Source organism: Chiloscyllium punctatum, chromosome 20 (assembly GCF_047496795.1).
Source record: "Chiloscyllium punctatum isolate Juve2018m chromosome 20, sChiPun1.3, whole genome shotgun sequence".
NCBI lineage: Eukaryota > Metazoa > Chordata > Chondrichthyes > Orectolobiformes > Hemiscylliidae > Chiloscyllium > Chiloscyllium punctatum.
Window position 1 is genome coordinate 63,918,572 of NC_092758.1, and position 22,032 is coordinate 63,940,603.

The window sequence follows — 22,032 nt, forward strand, 5'->3', positions numbered from 1 at the left end:
AAATGTCACTACGTACTGAGGTTCTACCTGTCCCTGGTGTTGCGAAGGATGGGCCTGGCCTCGCTGCTGCAGAACGCTCCGAATAGTTGGACCGTTCCGTATCACCTGTCCTTTGTGGAGAAGTTTATGAAGAAAAACACCTTTGACCACAAGTCCATCAGGAAGTGGTCAGCACGTATTGTCCTTGAGACCCTTTGGGAAAAGGAGAGGGCGGATCCTATCGAGCGGTTCCCTGAGCAGACTGACAAAGCCATTTGGCAGAATGCCTCATCGCCAGAACTTTCCAACAAGCACCAAGACATGGCTTGGCTGGTGGTGAGAAGGGCTCTGCCTGTGAGATCCTTTATGCACGTTTGGACTCTCAGCCGCACCACACACTGCCTTCGAAGCAGCTGTGGGGGGTGGGGGGAGAGACGAGACTGTCACACGCCTCCTTCTGGAATGTGCCTACACAGATGAAGTCTGGAGAGGAATGCAGTGGTGTTTGTCGAGGTTCAGCCCGAGCAGCGCCGTGATGAGAGTCTCCGTGCTCCATGGCCTGTTCCCTGGGACGCACACCAAGATGAATATCAACTGTGCCTGGAGGATCATCAACCTGGTGAAGGACGCTCTCTGGGCGGTCTGAAACCTATTGATCTTCCAGCTGAAGGAGTTGACCCCGACTGAGTGTTGCAGACTGGCACATTCCAAGGTCCAGGACTATGTGGTGAGGGATGCGCTGAAGCTTGGGGCAGCTGCCGCCAAGGCGTGATGGGGAAAGACCACCGTGTAACATCTGTCTACCTAAAGAAGAACAGGGGGCCCACGCAGTCATTTGGGCTCTGCTGACGCCTCAGCTAAAAATGTAATTGTACAGACCTGTAAATAGGAATGATTACTCTGTTTCGGTATGCCATCAAATGGAATGTTTACATATGTATGGCATGTCCAACTGTACAGACCACCAAATTATTTTATGAATAAAGTATATTTTTGAAAAATAAAAAAAAATGTGCCAGGAAGTGTCTGCCATGCCAGCTATGTGCCATTGGGTTTGTGGTTGCTGTGTCATTGTATTGTCATTATAGGGCAACTTTGAAATGCCAATGTTTGCCTTGGTGAACAGGTTTTTAAGCTGGCACTGGTGCAGCACTGCCAGTATATCCATGATATCCAGTGAGTGGTGAGTTCCTCCAGGTATGGCGAATACTAGAATCAGATTGGCATCAATCATAAGGGGTGGCAATGTGTTGGAGTAGTTAGTGAGACAAACTTGAGATGATAAAGTGAGAAAATTTACAAGGCCTTACAGAGAGAAACCATCTGTGAAACTCAACGACATTGGCATTTAACCAAAATAACATGAGATTGAGCCCATATCCCAGAGGAGGAAGTAGGTGAGTGAAATCACTGAGAAGAAATCATAAATTCCAATGGTGCAGAGGACCAGTCCATTATTTTTATTTATTTGTTATTCGTTCAACATTTTTTGCACGTCCCTAATTGCCCATGAGAAAATATTGGTGAGCCACCTCCTGAAAGCATGCCTGACTTTATGTTAGTCCATGTGACGTGGATCCATTTACAGTGCTGGAATTCCAGGATTTTAGCCCAGAGACAGTGAAAAAATGGTAGTTAAGTTCCAAGTCAGGATGGCACGAGGATAATTGGCTGGATTGGATTTGTTCATATTTTTATGGGTAGGACACAGGCACATTTCTGGGCAAATTTTGACATTACTGGGTAGATGCCATAGCTGTAGCTGTACTGGAACATTCAGCTTAGAGACATGGCAAGCTCCTGAGTGTAGTTCTTTAGTAATGGAACTGGAGTGTTGTTGAGCTTATAAACCTTGCACAGTCAGCCATTTCTAGATATCCTGTGAAGTGAACTGATTTGCCTGAAGATTTGAATCAGCGATAGTGAAGTGCTAATGAGAAATAGATAGGTTATTCACTCAGCACTTGTGACTGAAGAGGTTTGAAAACCTTTTGACATTGTCTTTTGGCACAAATGTGCTGGGCTCTACTATCATGGAGGAGAAAGTGAGGACTGCAGATGCTGGAGATCAGAGCTGAAAATGTGTTGCTGGAAAAGTGCAGCAGGTCAGGCAGCATCCAAGGAGCAGGAGAATCGACGTTTCGGGTGTGAGCCCTTCTTCAGGAATGGCAGAAACGGTGTAGTTCCCGATAGCCGTGGACCCCGCAGAGGCCGCGAATCTGTCGGCGATGGTCTTCCTGGCGATTGTGGAAGCAGTTGTCTGGGCGGCGATCGCAGAGGCTGCCTGGTCGGTGGGGGCGGAAGTGACGTCATGGTTCGTGGCGGCAGTTGCTGCCACGGGCGCTGCAGCGGCCACGTGGTTAATGGCGCCCGAATGATTTCGGAGGCCGATGGAAGATTCTGGAACAGTTGAGGAACCCAGAGTGTGGGGATAAGTACATGAAAGTTTTTGGTACTTACTGTCTTTAATTTCCAATATGGCTAGGAAGAACTGTTTGTTTAGTGTATGGATTCTTCTGTGGATGAAGAACAGTAGAGGTCCTTTGCAAGTCTGTGAGAGTGTTGTCCTGAGCTGGGGTAGGGCTGATTGCCGGGAATGTGGGTAGTGGCGTATGGCTGCAAGCGTGGAGCGGAGGATCCGGAGAGAAGTCTGCTGCTGGAGGCTATGGATTCCTGAAGAAGGGCTCATGCCCGAAACGTCGATTCTCCTGCTCCTTGGATGCTGCGCTTTTCCAGCAACACATTTTCAGCTCTACTATCTTGGAGACTGGGAAAGTTTATATAGCCTCCTTACCCTGTTCATTGTTCAATTGTTCACCATCAGTTATGAATGAAAGTGGCAGGTCTAGAGCTTTAATCTAACTATTTGGTTTTGGGATGGCACAGTTCAAATATAACATGTGGCATTCACTTTTTAAAAGGCAGAACATCTTTTTAGTGGCAGAACCCCATTATGATTTTTGAAAATGTTTATTCTTGCCATGGCACCCATGATTTTGACAGATTAACTGACTGCTGGATGGGAAAAAGATACAGCATCAGCAATCATTGGGCATGTGACAGGTTGGGACTGCTTTGTCATTTGGAAATCTCTGGCTATCTCCTGCTTACCATGGAAGAATCAATTTTGACTACTGGTCCTTCAGATGACACACTTCAGGGAGCACTTCCAATTTACATCAAAGTTCACGAGAGTGGGAGACTGACATATCACAATGCAGAATCACAGTTTGAGTTTCATTGATTATGACAGACAGCTCAATTGAATGCAATTTATATTTCATGTGCCACAGGGAGTACGGTCCTTAACTCAGATCCTACACCTGAAATTTCACACAAAGTCAAAGCATGTCATTGGCAATCAGCAACGCTGAGTAGAAAATTATGTGGAATGTCCAGCAGAGAAATAACCACTTGGTACAACTGCTGTCTGCTCCCTCCCCCCTTACTTCATCTAATCTTAATCTAATCATTATCCCTACAGTGTGGAAATTTGGCTGAATAAGTCCACACCGGCCCTCCAAAGAGTATCCCAACTAGACCAATTCTCCTACTCTATTACTGTACATTTCCCCTGATTAATACACCTAACCTACATATCCCTGAATGCTATGGGCAATTTAGCTAGGCCAATTCACCTAATCTGCACATCTTTGGACTATGGTAGGAAACTGGAGTACCCAGAGGAAACTCACGCAGACACGGGAAGAATATGCAAACACCAGACAGACAGTCACCCGAGGCTGGAATCAAACCCAGGACCTTGGCACTGTGAGGCAGCAGTGCTAACCACTGAGCCACAGTGTGACCCTTTCTTTTACTTTCTCATTTATGTACTTATCCAGTTTGTCATTAAATGTATCTGTATTATTCATTTCAGCTACAGTGCATGGCAGTAGGTTCTAATGTCTAAGTGCAGTCTGGATAAAGATTATTCTGAATTCTTTATTGGATTTATTGGTAACCATTTCATACTTATGGCCACTGCACTGGATTCCCTCATGAATAAATATTTCTCTATGTCAACATTATGAAATCTCATTATAAATTTGAAGATCGCTATTAAGTTGACATTCGATTTTTCCAGAGAAAACAGCCTTCAGTCTTTCTTGCTACTTATAACTTCTCAGTATTGTTGGCGCTCTTATAACTCCTTTCTGCTCCTTCTCAAGCTCAAGACTTTTTCTAACGTGGAGATCAAGACAATGCATTGTATTCTAAGCCTATCCAAGATTCTATACAAGTATGATATAAATTTTCTCCTTTATAAACTATTCTTTTAGATGAGGTAAAGTAATTTGTCAGGTCATAACAAGACCAGTAAATGTGAAATGTACTTTTTATCTAAGTAGTTTTTCATTCTAATGGTCTGTTTCCACAAAGCGTTTTTTATTGTTTACCAAACTGAATCCCAAGTTACACTTTAAATCTTGAATGATTTATTTTCTTCTTTTCAGTTCTCTGTTCAAAGAGAGGTCCAACCCATGCTGTCTTATCTTCTGATTTAAGCCAAAACAGTTACCTGCACATTGACATATTGTCCGGAGTACCTTGGGGTTATCTGCATTTGCACACACATTCTCTCTGAGGCTGCATGCTCCTTATCTCCAAATATAGCTGTTGCAGTCTTGACATACTGTAACACTTTCTTATTTACATCTCTATATTGCAGGTTACTAAATGCAGCCCTCGAGTCTAGTATCTAAGATCTCTCTCTTCACTTGCTCATCTAGTCTGATATCTGCTGATGTAAGAGTAACGTTATCAGTAACATCTTCACCATTTAGCTATAGCTCATTGTAACTACAACAGAAGCATGATCTCCACCATGTGTAGGGCAAGAAGACAGGTTGCAAATGCATGCCAGCCAGAATGGAAATCGAATCCTATGCTGTTGGCACCAATCTATTCAACACCAACTGTCTCATCAACTGAGCCAACAAGATTCCCAAGAAGTCTGAGTCATTAAGGTGGTATATATTTTCCCACACATGTTTTAGTTCTGGATTATGAATAGTGATGGTGGAGACTAATTTTCTTTGCATCATATGGCTGACTAGGAATCTTCCCATCTTTACCACCTGCCATTGGTATGTGATTGAATGACTTCGCAGATTGATACACAATGTGTTTGGCTACATTATGAATGCATCTTCTTCACTCATCAAATCCTGGAGTGGATTTGATTCCAGGGCTTCTGGCTAAGAGGCAGGGACACCTTCTAACTTGCATGACGTTTATCTGTAATACAGACGAAGACTGAAAGGTAGCATTTTGTTTTATTTTGCTTACATCTTTATGCTATTGTAGGTTACAAAATATATTGGTGTTGTTGAATTTAGGTCTGAAAGAGTTAGTGTGAGTTTGAGTTCAGTAAGCATCTCCCACCACAATAATTTGATGAAGACATGGTGGCAGAGTGAAATAGGATCTTGTGGGGGAAAGGCCTAAGGCTACGTCATTCAGACAGGAGGAGGGAGAGGTTGTGGTGTTGCAGAAACATCACTGGCCCAGTAACCTAGAAACCTGGGCTAATTTTCTGGAATATGAATTTGAAAATTTATCATGGCAGTTAAAGAAATTTGAATTAAAGAAAAATCTAATAAAAAGCCTCATGGAAATTGTGCAAACACTATCAAGTGCTGGTCAGGTGAATTTGCCATGCTAAATTGCCTGTAGTGTTAGGTGCATTAGTCAGAGGGGAATGGGTCTGGATGGGTTACTCTTTGGAGGGTCGGTTTCCACATTGTAAGGAGTCTAATTTAATCTTATAATGGGCTGATACGGGCAACTGCTCTGCCCCGAACCATAAGAAACTACAGAATGTTGTGTGCACAGTCCAGACTACCACATAAGCCAACCTCCCATCCATGGACTCCATTTACACTTCTCGTTACCATGGAAAAGCTGCTAACATCATCAAAGACCCCTCCCACCCTCGTAATGCTCTCTGACAAACTCTTCCATCAGGCAGAAGATTCAGAAAGCTTGAACACATGCACCAACAGGTTCAACAACAGCTTCTTCCCTGCTGTTATTAGTCTGATGAATGAACGCTCTAACTTCAAATAATACTGATCTTGTTAATGTTGATCTTGCTTCGCGCACCTCCTGTGCATTGTAACTTGTATGCCTCAGTCTGTCTAAGCACCATGTGATCTGTATGTCCTTGTTTGCTTTGATCTGTTGCACTGCACACAAACAAATATTTTCACTGTACTTTAGTACACATGACTGCAATAAAACAAATCAAAATCAAAGCATAAATAGCTATGCTGTGTTTATTGCCTGCAAAACAGCATTTTTGGAGCAACTGTTTGCATTATGATGTAACTATTCCCTGCTTGTTAGCAGCATTAAATGCTCACAGGCTAGAGCCTTCATGAGGTAAACAACAAATGTGCTTTTGTCTGCTTGCATGGCTAGCCTGTCATGGGATGAGTCATTGGCATTTTGCTAGAGGCTGTGGCAGTTGGGGTACCACTCTGCATCAAGAATGGTTGACCAGGAGACTTACTGACTGACAACACATCAGATCTACTGGTTTATCATCAAATTCTCCAGTCACATTATGATCATACCTTCCATGGTCATTATGTCCTAGAATATGACTTAAATTTAGAGTTTCTGGTCCATTAGGAGGGTTAGTGCCACAGGACTCGCACTGTTACCTGTAGTAAGAAAGACATTGGTGAGTGCAATGAAGTGTTATATCATCATATGGCTGCATGTGAATTATGATGCCAGTTTCAGAGTTGCTTTAAATGTCAAGAGCAAAAATACATTGTCCTTGGAACATTAAAGCGTGGAATCAAGCCATTTAGTTAAGCATGTCAGCTCAAATATTTCTTCCCGTGAGACATCTAATCAAATTTCATTCTCCAATTTATATCTCTGAAAATCCCTCTTTTTTAGTAATTTTCTTCCCAAAATAATTTATGGACAGTAACAGATAACAATATGATAACACCACAGCGCATTTATTTTGTCTAAGCTTATCCATTTTTGTAATTATCATATCTTAAACATTTTGACTTGGGAGAGATGATGGTGTCATAATAATATCACTAAACTAGAGGCAAAAACACAAAAGCTGGAGGAACTCAGCAGGCCAGTGAGCATCTGTGGAGAGAATACTGAGTTAACATTTAAAGTCTAGTGACCCTTCTACCAAACTCTTAGGCTATGGTAGAGTGGCACTCTGGAGTGAAGCAGTTTGTAATAGGGAGTTCAGCTAGACTGAATCAGGATTTGAAGGGGAGTTGAGCTGGAGTGAATCAGGTTGTGATGGAGAGGTGAGCTGGAGTGAAGGAGGATGTGATGGGGTGGTGAGCTGGAGTGAAGGAGGATGTGATGGGGAGGTGAGCTGGAGTGAAGCAGGTTGTGATGGGGAGGTGAGCTGGAGTGAAGGAGGATGTGATGGGGTGGTGAGCTGGAGTGAAGGAGGATGTGATGGGGAGGTGAGCTGGAGTGAAGCAGGTTGTGATGGGGAGGTGAGCTGGAGTGAAGCAGGTTGTGATGGGGAGGTGAGCTGGAGTGAAGGAGGATGTGATGGGGTGGTGAGCTGGAGTGAAGGAGGATGTGATGGGGTGGTGAGCTGGAGTGAAGGAGGATGTGATGGGGTGGTGAGCTGGAGTGAAGGAGGATGTGATGGGGTGGTGAGCTGGAGTGAAGGAGAATGTGATGGGGAGGTGAGCTGGAGTGAAGCAGGTTGTGATGGGGAGGTGAGCTGGAGTGAAGCAGGTTGTGATGGGGTGGTGAGCTGGAGTGAAGGAGGATGTGATGGGGTGGTGAGCTGGAGTGAAGCAGGTTGTGATGGGGAGGTGAGCTGGAGTGAAGCAGGTTGTGATGGGGAGGTGAGCTGGAGTGAAGGAGGATGTGATGGGGAGGTGGGACAGATTGAAGGTAGATTCTATTCAGGACACAGACTTGAATCTTCTCCTTTATTGGAGGAGTGGATCTCTTTTGTTCTGCAACTTTTGATATGTGCCTCATGCACTGTTAAAAATATTTAACTTGAGAAAATAAAATGAAATATGATATTTAGAACTTAAAGAATATATAAAATAAAAGTAAATGTTTTCCTGTTACTATTCAGTGAAGGTTGTCATGGAGATGAATGTTCTTTGGTCGAATGTATATTCTGGGCATCTCCGTGAAGGTCAAGACATAATGTTCTTAATTGGTGAAGACAATCATGATGATTTACAAAGTTTACAACAGTCACAATTCCTCTAATTAGAGACTCTCAGATCGGAAAAGTGTGGAATTCCTTACTTTTTATGTTTATCTGAACTGTCATCTGTCCTCCTACAAATAAATTGTCCTCTCATGAGTCAGTCTGCCTAATTTGCATATTTAAGGCAGAATGAAAACTTGTTGACAGTCCTGCTATCCGACTGAACTATGTGCAGTGTGGACCAAATTCTGCCCAGAACCAGAGGCTTTGCTCCTTTCAGTTCTCCCACTTCTTTATCAAAGCAAATCCTTTCACAGTTATTATTAACAATATTTGCATATCCTCTTCCAATACATCTTTTATTTCTCCTCAGTTTAGAGCACTTACTCTGTGCTGGCTGATACTACAGTAGGTGTTCCTGATACTATAATGGTTTCTGCTTTTCTTTGGAGGAGGAGAGTTTTCACTTTCTTTCTCCTTGTTTAAGGAAGACATTTGTTCTTTTGGGTTTCTTTATTGTTTTTTGTTGTGTTTGTTTGTTAAAAAAATACTTTTATTTCACTTCCAATATAAATTAGGAACAAGATGCAAATTACTTATTCAACATTTTCTTTGTCAATTTCATATCCCTCAGTTGGGTTTCTCTTCTTACTCAAACAACAGTACACTCTCTTTAATTAATCTTTTACCGTTAATACACTTATAAAAAAAGTTATGGTTTACCATTAAACTAGTTGCTAGACATTTTCAAAATTGCCTTTTGTCTCTTTCAGTCCTAGTTCCTTACCTCCTCACCCACCTTTCTTTTACAGGGTTTCTTGTAAAGAAGCAGAAGAGTGCTCAGTCATTAGCAAATACCTCTGACCGCAATACCTACTTATATATTCACTTCAAAACAGATAAAGGTTTCTTGTATAAACTTTATTGTTTTCAAAATGAAGAAATATATTCCAATACTACCAAATTAAAAGTGCACAGGCGGGGCCTAAATTAAATTTGAAATCAGGTGCAGAGATTGTGATGTGCAATTATCCCACATCCATTTAACTTGATACATTTCACACTGCTTATTTTGAGTTGAAGATGCTGCAAAGTTGCTGCATGTTAGGAGACCTAAGTTCATGCAAGTCTAAAATAATTTAAAACTAGCTTCACTTGCACTACACCCCACGGAGAAGAGGGCATGGGGAACAGTTGGAGCAGGCATCGTTGAGCTCAACGCCTGGGTGTAGTTGACATGACAAAAGATGACAGTTGAACCATCTTCTTCATATCTTGGATTGCATTACTGGACACTCTCTTCCTTTTGTCCCTTTCCTCACTCAAACACTGTGCTTGTGCTTTTGTACTTTCAGTCTTTAACTTCCCTAATATTGATTGAAACCTAGTTAGTTCAAATAGTTTGGATGGAGCAGTTTTTGTCAGATGTGCCCAGGAACGGATCCTGACATAATATGTAGATAGGCCAACTAGAGGGGAGGCCATACTGAATTTGGTGGTCAGATTGTGGGTGGCACAGTGGCACAGTGGTTAGCACTGCTGCCTCACAGCGCCTGAGACCTGGGTTCAATTCCCGCCTCAGGCGACTGAATGTGTGGAGTTTGCATGTTCTCCCCGTGTCTGCGTGGGTTTCCTTCTGGTGCTCCAGCTTCCTCCGACAGTCCAAAGATGTGCAGGTCAGGTGAATTGGCCATGCTAAATTGCCCGTAGTGTTAGGTAAGGGGTAAATGTAGGGGTATGGGTGGGTTGCGCTTCGGCGGGTCGGTGTGGACTTGTTAGGCCGAAGGGCCTGTTTCCACACTGTAATGTAATGTAATCTAATCTAATCTTTTAGTGGGAGAGCATTTCAGTAATAGTGATCACAACTCCCTGACCTTTATGAAATGAGGGAGAGGGATAGGAGCAGATAGTATAGGAAAGTATTTAATTCGGAGAGGGGAAGGTACAATTCTATTAGGCAGGAACTGGGGTACCTAAATTGGGAACAGATGTTCTCAGGGAAATGCACAACAGAAATGTGCAGGTTGTTTAGGAAGCATCTCATGATAGTGCTGGACAGGTTTGTCCCACTGAGGCAAGGAAGGGATGGTAGGTTGAAAGAACCTTGGGTGATAAGGAATGTGGAACATCTAGTCAAGAGGATGAACCTACTAGAGAAGCTGTAAAATTTGACCTACTCTTGGGAAATAAGGCAGGGCAGGTGACTGAGGTGACAGTGGGGGAGCACTTTGGGGCCAGCGACCATAATTCTATTAGATTTAAAATAATGATGGAAAAAAATAGACCTGATCTAAAAGTTGAAGTTATAAATTGGAGAAAGGCCAATTTTGACTGTAGCTTATTGGGAGCAGATGTTCGCAGGTAAAGGGACGGCTGAAGAATGGGAAGCCTTCAGAAATGAGGTAATGAGAATCCAGAGAAAGTACTTTCCTGTTAGGGTGAAAAGAAAGGGTGGTAGGTATAGGGAATACTGGATGACTGGAGAAATTGAAGGTTTGGTTAAGAAAAAGAAGGAAACATATGTCAGGTATGTTCTATACCTGATGAAGGGCTTTTGCCCGAAACATCGATTTTCCTGCTCTTCGGATGCTGCCTGACCTGCTGTGCTTTTCCAGCACCACTCTGATCTAAACATATGTCAGATATAGACAGGATAGATCGAGTGAATCCTTAGAAGAGTATCAAGGAAGTAGGAGTATACTTAAGAGGGCAACCAGGAGGGCAAAAAGGGGACATGCGATAGCTTTGGAAAATAGGATTAAGGAGAATCCAAAGAGGTTTTACAAATGCATTAAGGACAAAAGGGTAACTAGGGAGAGAATAGGGCCCCTCAAAGATCAGCAAGGCAGCCTTTGTGTAGAGCTGCAGAAAATGGGCGAGATACTAAATGAGTATTTTGCATGTATTTACTGCGGAACAGGATATGGAAGATATAGACTGTAAGGAAATAGATGGTGACATCTTGCAAAATGTCCATATTACAGAGGAGGAAGTGCTGGATGTCTTGTAATGCATAAAAATGGATAAATCCCCAGGACCTGATCAGGCGTACCCTAGAACTCTGTGGGAAGCTAGAGAAGTGATTGCTGGGCCTCTTGCTGAGATATTTGTATCATCAAAAGTCACAGTTGAGGTGCCGGAAGACTGGAGGTTGGCTAACGTGGTGCCACTGATTAAGGAAGGTGGTAAGGACAAGCCAGGGAACTATAGACCAGTGAGCCTGACGTCGGTGGTGGGCAAGTTGTTGGAGTGAATCCTGAGGGACAGGATGTACATGTATTTGGAAAGGCAAGGACCAATTGGGGTAGTCAACAAGGGTTTATGCGTGGGAAATCATGTCTCACAAACTTGATGGAATTTTTGAAGAAGTAACAAAAAAGATTGATGAGGGCAGAGCAGTAGATGTGATCTATATTGACTTCAGTAAGGCATTCAACAAGGTTCTCCATGGGAGACTGATTAGCAAAGTTAGATCTCACGGAATACAGGGAGAACTAGCCATTTGGATACAGAACTGGCTCAAAGGTAGAAGACAGAGGGTGGTTGTGGAGGGTTGTTTTTCAGACTGGAGGCCTGTGACCAGTGGAATGCATCAAGGATCGGTGCTAGGTCCTCTACTTTTTGTCATTTACATAAATGATTTAGATGCGAGCCTAAGGGGTACAGTTAGTAAGTTTGCAGATGACACCAAAATTGGAGGTGTAGTGGACAGCGAAAATGGTTACCTCAGATTACAACAGAATCTTTACCAGATGGGCCAATGGGCTGAGAAGTGGCAGATGGAGTTTATTTCAGATAAATGTGAGGTGCTGCATTTTGGGAAAGCAAATCTTAACAGGACTTATACACTGAATGGTAAGGTAAAAACAAGGACTGCAGATGCTGGAAACCAGAGTCTAGATTAGAGTGGTGCTGGAAAAGCACAGCAGGTCAGGCAGCATCCAAGGAACAGGAAAATCAACGTTTCAGGCAAAAGCCCTTCATCAGAAATAGAGGCAGGGTGCCTGCAGAGTGGAGAGATAAATTTGGAGAGGATGGGGGTGGGGAGAAAGTAGCATAGAGTACAATAGGTGAATGGGGGTGGGGATGGAGGTGATAGGTCAGAGAGGAGAATGGAGTGGATAGGTGGAAAGGAAGATAGGCAGGTAGGACAGCTCATGGGGACAGTGCTGAGCTGGAAGATTGGAACTGGGGTGTGGTGGGGGGTAGGGGAAATTAGGAAACTGGTGAAATCCACATTGATGCCATGGGGTTGAAATGTTCCGAGGCGGAAGATGAGGCGTTCTTCCTCCAGGCGTCGGGTGGTGAGGGAGCGGCAGTGGAGGATACCCAGGACCTGCATGTCCTCAGCAGAGTGGGAAAGGGAGTGCTTTAGGGAACATCTCCACGACACCCACACCAATCAACCCCACTGCCCTGTGGCCCAACATTTCAACTCTCCCTCCCACTCTGCCGAGGACATGCAGGTTCTGGGCCTCCTCCACCACCGCTCCCTCACCACCCAACGCCTGGAGGAAGAACACCTCATCTTCCGCGTCAGAACACTTCAACCCCAGGGCATCAATGTGGATTTCACCAGTTTCCCCATTTCCCCTTCCCCCACCTCACCCCAGGTCCAAACTTCCAACTCAGCACCGCCCTCATGACCTGTCCTACCTGCCTATCTTCCTTTTCACCTATCCACTCCACTCTCCTCTCTGACTATCACCTTCATCCCCACACCCATTCACCCATTGTACTCCTTGCTAACTTCCCCCACTCTCCTCTCTGACCTATCACCTCCATCCCCACCCCCATTCACCTATTGTATTCTATGCTACTTTCTCCCCACCCCACCCCCCTCTTATTTATCTCTCCACCCTGCAGGCACCTTGCCTCTATTCCTGATGAAGGGCTTTTTCCTGAAACATCGATTTTCCTGCTCCTCAGATGCTGCCTGACCTGCTGTGCTTTTCCAGCACCACTTTAATCTAGACTTAATGGTAAGGTTCTTGGGAGTGTTGCTGAACAGAGAGACCTTGAAGTGCAGCTTCATATCTCCTTGAAAATGGAGTCGCAGGTAGATAGCATGGTGAAGTAGGAGTTTAGTATGCTCTCCTTTATTGGTCAGAGTACTGAGTACAGGAGTTGGGATGTCATATTGAGGCTGTACAGGACATTGGTTAGGCCACTGTTGGAATATAACGTGCAATTCTGGTCTCCTTCCTATTGGAAAGATGTTGTGAAACTTGAAAGAGTTCAGAAAAGATTTACAAGGATGTTGCCAGGGTTGGAGGATTTGAGCTGTCGGGAGAGGCTGAACAGGCTGGGGCTTTTTCCCTGGAGCGTTGGAGGCTGATGGGTGACCTTATAGAGGTTTACAAAATTATGAGGGGCATGGATAGGTTAAATAGACAAAGTCTTTTCCCTGGGGTCAGGGAGTCCAGAACTAGAGGGTATAGGTTCAGGGTGAGAGGAGAAAGATATAAAAGAGACCTACGGGGTGGTACGTGTATGGAATGAGCTGCCAGTGGAAGTGGTGGAGGCTGGTACAATTGCAACATTTAAAAGGCGTTTGGATGGGTATATGAATAGGAAGGGTTTGGAGGGATATGGGCCGGGTGCTGGCAGGTGGGACCAGATTGGTTTGGGATATCTGGTCGGCATGGACGGGTTGGACCGAAGGGTCTGTTTCCATGCTGTACATCTCTATGATTCTATGACTCTAAGGAAGCTTACTAAAGGTTGAAGACACAAGGATCAGACTTGGCTTTAGAGGGTTACAAGATAGCCAGGAAGGAACTGAAGAATGGACTTAGGAGAGCTAGAAGGGGCATGCAAAAGCTTTAGTGGGTAGGATTAAGGAAAACCCTAAGACAGTCTACACTTAAGTGAGGAACAAGAGAATGGCCAGAGTAAGGGTATGACCAATCAGGAGACATTGTGCCTGGAGTTGGAGGAGGTTGCGGAAGTTCTTAATTAATTCTTTGCTTGAATAGGTTGATGTTGGGAAGGAGGATGTGCTGAAAACTTTGAAAAACGTAAGGATATATAAATCCCCTGGGCCAGATGGGATATACCCTCCATTCCTACAGGAAGCGAGAGAAGAGATAGCTGCACCTTTGGCAATGATCTTTGCATCCTCACTATCCACTGGAGTAGTGCTAGATGATTGGAGGATGGCAAATGTTTAAGAAAGGGAATGGGGATAATCCTGGAAATTACAGACCAGTCAGTCTTACATCAATGGTGGGCAAAGTATTGGAGAGGATTCTGAGAGTCAGGATTTATGATTACTTGGAAAACCATAGTCTGATTAGAGATAGTCAGCATGGCTTTGTGAAGGGCAGGTCATGCCTCACAAACCTTATTGAAGTCTTTGAAGAAGTGACAGAGCACATTGATGAAGGTAGAGCAGTGGATGTGATGTACATGGATTTTGGCAAAGTGTTTGATCAGGTTCCCCATGGTAGGGTCATTCAGAAAGTAAGGAGGCATGGGATACGGGAAACCTGTCTGTGTGGATACAGAATTGGTTAGCAGATAGAAGACAGAGGGTGGTGGGAGGTATAAAGTATTCAGCCTGGAGCTTGGTGACCAGTGGTATTCCGCAGAGTTCAGCTCTGGGACCTCTGCTCTTTGTGACTTTTATAAATGACTTGGATGAGGAAGTGGAGGGGTGGGTTAGTAAATTCGCTGATAACATGACGGTTGGTGGAGTTGGATTGTTTAGAGGTCTGTTGTAGGTTGCAACACGATATTGACAGCATGCAGAATTGGGCTGATTGGTGGTAGATGGAGTTCAACCTGGAAAAGTGTGATCATTTATTTTAGAAGGTTGAAGTTGAATGCAGAATGCAGGGTTAAAAGCAGGATTCTTGTCAGTGTGGAGGAACAAAGGGATCTTGGGGTTTACATCCATAGATCCCTCAAAGTTGTCACCCAAGTTGACAGGATTGTTAAGAAGGCATATGGTGTGTTGGTTTTCATTAGCAGGGGGGTTGACTTTAAGAGTCATGGGGTTATGCTGCAGCTCTATAGAGTCCTGGTTAGACCACACCTGAAATATGTCGAAACTTTAGAGAGGGTGCAGAGGAGAATTTACCAGGATGCTGCCTGGACTGGTGGCATATTTTGTGAAGAAAGATTGAGGGAGTTAAGGCTTTTCTCATTGGAGCAAAGAAGGATGAGACGTAACTTGATAAATGTGTACAAGATGTTGAGAGGCTTAGATAGAGTGATAGCCAGAGACTTTTTCACAGGGCGGAAATGTCTGTCACGAGGGGCATAATTTTAAGGCATTTGGAGGAAGGTTTAGGGAAGGTGTCAGAGGTAGGTTCTTTGCTCAGAGAGTAGTGGGTGCGTGGAATGCACTGCCAGCAGTGATAGTAGAATCAGATACATTAGGGGCATTTAAGTGACTCATGGATGGGCACATGGAAGTTAGTACAATGAAGGGTATGTAGGTTAGTCTGATCTTAGAATAGGATAAAAGGCCGGCACAACATCGAGGGTTAAAAGGGCCTGTACTATGCTGTATGTTCTATGTTCTATGTTTTATATCCAAGATCTCCAACATGGCCAAGCAGTGGTGAAGGATGATGAAGGTCTGGAGGGTGAACAAACTGACAAAGAAAAGCAACATCACTTCATCTGTTATATATGTTCAGCTCAGGTATATTGCATGAACTATATAGAGTGTATCATAGAAGTGGGAACTATGCTGCAGACATGAGAGGCTAGAGTCTCCATGAAGGAAAAAACTGTGTTTGTGTCAGCTCTCTGGAGATACTTGCACATATGTCTTATTGTAAAGAAGTCACACAAGGACTTCACTGTAGATGTTGATGGGCTTGCAGAAATGCATCTGATTGAAATGACTGGCCTGTGAGAAATGCAACTGTCATTGTCAAACAGGATGGGGTGGTCCAGCTCCAACTTGAGACAAGGCACAGTGCATCCTCTCCAGCATTATAATGTTGGCCAACTTGTAAATCCAAACAATATTTGCAATGGTTGCAAATACTAGCATCAGAAGAACATATGAAAGCAAAGCAAGAGTGGACCCTATAGCCTTCAAGCCGGTTCTGCCATTCAAGAGGATCATGGCTGATCTAATGTTCTAATTCCACTTTCCCATCCACTTCTCAAATCTCTTGATTCCCTGAAACCAAAATCAATCTCAGATTAAAACTTATTCAATAATGGAACATCCACAACATCTAGGGTGGAGAATTCCAAAGAATCATAATGTTTTGAATGAAGAGCTTCCTTATCGTGTTATTCCTAAACAATTGTTCTATTTTCCTGAGGCTGTGCCATGTTTGAAATTCCTCAGCCAGCAGAAACAACCTCACAGTGCCTACCTCTTCAGAATCCTGCATCGTTCAATGAGATCACTTCTCACCCTCTAAGCTCTAAATTGTGCCAGTGATATTTCCTCAGCCTCTTGTCATTGGAAAATTATTCCTTCTCGGGGACCAAACTATAAATATTTGCTGTACCACCTCCTATGGCAGTAAATCTTTCCTCAGATTTGGAAACAAAAACTATACACAACACTTCAGATGTGGTCTTATCTCAGTCCTGTATAACTGTAGCAAGATTTCCTTATTCCTGCATTCTGTTCCTGTAACAATGAAAGCCAATCATCCCTTGCTGTATCTGCATTCAAACATTCTGTACTTCTTGTATGAGTCACTCTGATCATCATAATGTCTGACAGCTGATGTCTGCTTCTATTGTAGCAGAAGTAAAAGCCACCCACCATCTGAATGATGCAGGAGAAGCTTAGACTGAAGTAATTAAATCTCAGCTAGCTGCCATGGAAACTCAGACTGCTGCCAAGATGGTTGCAAACAGCAGTGTCAAAGGATTATGCAAGTTTAATGAATGGTCCTCGAACTTGCCCTGCAACAGATTACTTGGAGAGTTACAGGGAGTGACCAAATTGTTGTAAGCACAAATCAGCCACACTCTCTCAGAATGATAGTATTTACGCTCCCATCACTGGCTGTTGCCTCTCAACTAGTCAGCCCAATCTGTTGCCACACCAATGCACTGTTTCAAAATCAGACCTTAAGGTCCATAGATAGTTGAGGGCATCTTCCAAAGCCATAAACTGCCTCTACATTGTAGCTCTTCACCAGTCACACTGCAACCACTGGGGTACCATCGTATTGGAGCAGTAGACCAGGCAAATATAAATGATGGGATCATCAGTAATCATTGGATGCCCCTTGATTCAAGGTTGATGTGTTCTCAGACTCAGGGTTACTGCCATTGGTCTTCATGTGACTGACCGTTGAATTCCTGACCTGCATATTTTTGGCACAAGGATTGTCCACAAGGTATGAGAGCAGAAATGCAAGATTTGCTTCCTTTTTCTCCCCTCATCACCATTCTGGCTTATCATCAAGATGTTGTGACTCAAACAGCTTCAGTGACGAGTTGTCACTATGTGGAACAATTGGTTGCAAGCTCCTCCCAGCCATTAATTTCAATGGCATTGCATTATTTGAAAGAGAGCTTTAGAGAGTTTCTATACTCTTTTCTTTGTCCTCCCCTGAACTACAAGCCTTTTGAGTGTTGAAAAATAGGACTTCATAGCTGAGATGGCTTTCACCCTTAGGACAATGTTCAATTCATCGAAATTCATATTGCAGTTTTGTTTAGAGCTAGCTTCACGAAGAATGCTAACATTTATTTGGAGATCCTCACATTGAATTCAGAAAATGTGGCAGAGGCTTTGCTGGCAGAATTTCTCCAGTGCTGTTATGTGTTGCTGATACACAGTCCTGGTCTCATTGCAGCATAGGAGTGTGATGGCAATATGAGCTGTCATGGTAGGAGTTTTGTTGATTTGTGAAGGGCTTTGTTGTCAAAACATTCACTGCAATTGAAGGCTCAGTTGATCCTACGTGAGTTGAGGTGTTGGATTTCCTTGTCAAATAGAGCTCAGAGAGGTAGCTGCCAAGGTAAGGGATGTGCTCAAAATATTCCACAATATCTTCTTCAATAATGATGAGAAAACTTCCAGAGGAAGAAGATCAATGTGTAAGCTCTAAAACAGTCCAACTCAAGAGAGGATTTCCAAGTGCAGCTCATGATGAACCTGGAAAATCCAAATCAATTCCAGAACAGTGGGATCAAATAAAGTCCAGCTGTACTAAATTCCTTTGTTCAGACAACTGGGGTTTGGCTATCAGAATTGCTTTGACAGAAACAATCCTAGAACAAAAATGAGCAGCCTTCATTTCCAGCAAGAACAACCAAAGGTCAGTATTCCAACAGCTCATGTTTATATCCCAAAGGCAAATTTTGAAGATTAGGTATATTTAATGGGAAAAGAAAAGCCTAAAAAATCCAATAATATGCCAACCATCACAATGGGTGAAGACACCAGGGCCATCTACAGACCAAGGTCAAATGTGAAAAATTTCCTTTCCTTCCAAGATGGGGAATCTCCTTTTAAAAATGATAATTCCATGCATCAATCCTGGAAAGAACATTATAAATGACTCCTCAACAATAAATCCCAATGGCTGGTGATACTGTTTGGCCATTCTCCCATACTCTGTGATAGAATCCAAAAGTGAACATCATAGATAGGAGAGTTGTAATAAGCAGAGTCGAAAAGTGTGCCGCTGGAAAAAAAACACAACAGGTCAGGCAACATCTGAGGAGCAAGAGAGTCGATGGTTCAGGCATGAAGGGCATTTGCAGTCTTCATTTTCTCCCCGCTGTAACGAGCAAGCAAACAGATGAAAAACAACAAAGGCTAAACCGTCAGTGATATTCCAGCTGTGGTCTTCAACGTGGCAGACTTGTGCTCTCATTAAGACTCTACACAGTCATCCTGTGCAGTTGGGAGAGAAAAGAACTTTCAATGACTTCAGAAATACAATAGTTGTAACTATCTCCAAGCACAGACGTAATCCATGCTGTAGGAGTTATTTTGTCCTGGTCTATGACAAAAGAAAACCTGACTTGCATTCTTAAAATTTCCTACTTCCTGCAGCTTAGGAAATCCTGAGAGAATAATTTTTTTGTTGCCAGACAGTTCCAAGAAAAATACTAGCAGTTCTTCATTGTTTTTATTGATTTGACTAAAGAATCTTGATTCAGTAAATCACAAAGCTCTGTAGACTGAGTTAGCTTATATATCTGGACTACTAGTCCAGTTGCATTACCAACACACCTCCAACTCCCTTTTCAGTGAATACTCCCCTTTCCAATGCAGGTTTCCTCAATCGGGTGCTGAGTGTGTTTGAATAAAGGACTCCCTTCACAAGGCCAGATGCAGAAATATACATCCTTGCCTGCAGCCAGTTCAATACCAGTGGTAGTGGGATTAAGACTTTAATTGGGCATTAAATAACTATATGAGGGCCAATTGGCATCCAGCCTTTCTATTGTGGATTTGGACAGTGTGAGGCAAGGTCTCCAGCCTACACTCTCTTACCCAACTAATCAACTACTACCCTCCCAACCTCACCTCTGAAATAAAGGTGGGTTGGGGGCAGGAAACTCCACCCACTGATAAAAAGTCACTGAACTCAAAAGATTAACTCTGCCTTCTGTCCACAGATGCTGGCAGGCCCGCTGAGTATTTTCTGGTTTTGATACAAAACAGTGGGTGAGGTTGTTATTTGTATTTGGTGGTACGAATCCCCAAAGCTTATGAAAACTGCTCTAGTAATTAAAAGTAAAAGTGACAAAAAAGTGCTTCTCTTCCAGCCTAGCTATTTAGCAGTCAACTTGAAAGGAAGTGAGTCATCTATTTCCGATCTGCTGGTCATGAAAAGAGAGGAAAAGTGACAGACACATCTTGTTATACTTGAACAGTCTGTCGGTGAATAAAATATAAAAGTTATTGTTGAGGGCATAGAACAGCCAGGTGTTTTGACAAGGCTGATCTTCAGTATGAATTTATAATTACTTGGTTTTATAAGCTTTACTTGTGTAATAAACAACAGAGTTTGTCCCTCCTAAATTAAGAGACACATGGTTTGTATCAAGCCACTGTTTGAGACCAATTAATCCACGTTGCAATATTAATGAGTTGTCAGAAAAAGAGAATGTTTCAGATAAAGTTACCATCTCAGCAGCATGCATAGACCTTGTGCCTCATTTGCAAGCTTCAGGCAGATCAATGTAAGCTGAGCAAATAAAAAGTAGACTCAAAATAGATCCTTGTTGGACACCTGCCAGTATTCAACCAATGTAGTCCTAGGTCCATCCAAAACTGTCCTTTTAAACTGCCTAAATGAAAAGGATGACTTAATAAATGCCATTTGTTTGCATCACAAGCAGGCAATCTATGACTAATATTAATAAATGCATAATGTGAATAAAACATATATATCCCTTTAAAACCTCAATTAACCAATAAATAAAAAGTTCAGTAATTTCAATAAAATACCTGGAATTGACTATTTTATTCTTAAGTTAGACAATAATGATGATTTCAGTAAAAATGTCTTCATCATGCAGGATCACACAATTACTGTGTTAAATGGAATAAACTATGAGCCATCAACAGAAGCAGAATTATACACCAACACAATCTGCAAGCTCACGGCCAGCATATCCCTCACTCAACTATTACCATCAAGCTAGAGGATCAATCCTGATTCAATAAAGTGTGCAAGATACAGCACCAGGTATACCTCAAAATAAGGTGTCAACTGGGCGAAGCTACGAAACAGATGCATGTGCCAAACAACATTAGCAGCTAGTGGTGAACAGAATTACATGATCATATCATATCATTACATCATATCTAAGCTTTACAATCTTGCTACATCCAGTTATAATGGCAATGGACGACTAAACAACTCACTGAAGGAAGAGACCACACAAATATTCCCATCCTCAATGATGGGGAGCCCAACAAGCAATCTGGCTGAAGCAATCTTCAGCCAGAAGAGCTGAGTGGATCATATATCTAGGCCTCCATCAGAGTTCCCTCACATTACAAATACCAATCTTCAGCCAATTCAATTCGACCCATATGGTGTCAAGAAATGGCGGTGGATACTGCAAAGACAATGGGCCCTGACACAATTCCAGCAATAGTACTTAAGATTTGTACTTCAAAACTTGCCACTCGTATAGCTAAGTTATTCCAGTACAGCTACAACTTAACAATGCAGAAAATTATCAGGTACATTCCATAATACAAGTAGGCTAAATCAAATCCAGCCAATTACCGCCCCATCTTTTGATCATCAGAAAGTGATGGAAGGTGTAATCAACAGTGCTATCAAGTAGCACCTGTTCAGCAATAACCTGCTCAGTGACGCCCTGTTTAGGTTCAGCCAGGGCCATTCAGTACCTAACCTCATTACATCCTGACCTTGATTCAAACATTGAAAGAAGAGCTGAATTCCAGAGTTGAGGTGTGAGCCCTTGACACTAAGGCCACATTTGACTGGGCGTGGCATCTAGGAGCCCTAGAAAAACAGAAACCAATGGGATTCGAGGGCAAATTCCCCACTAGTTGTCGTCATACTCAGCACATAGGAAAGTGGCTGTGATTGTTGGAGGTCAGTCATTTCAACTCTAGGACATCTCTGCAGCAGTTCCTCATGGTAGTGTCCTAGGCCCAACCATCTTTAACTGCCTCATAAATGACCTTCCCTCCATTATAGAGTCAGTAGTAATTGCTTAGTGTGCAACAATATTCATGATTCCTCAGATACTCTACCAGACCATGTTCAAATGTAATAAGATCTGGACAAGGTTGAGGTTTGAGCTGACATGTAACATTAGTGCCACACAAGGTGCCAAGCAGGAACCATCTGCAACAAGAGAGAATTTAACCACCATCCCTTGAATTTCAATGGTTTTACTATCATTGACTCCCACATTAGCAAGGTTACCCTTGATCA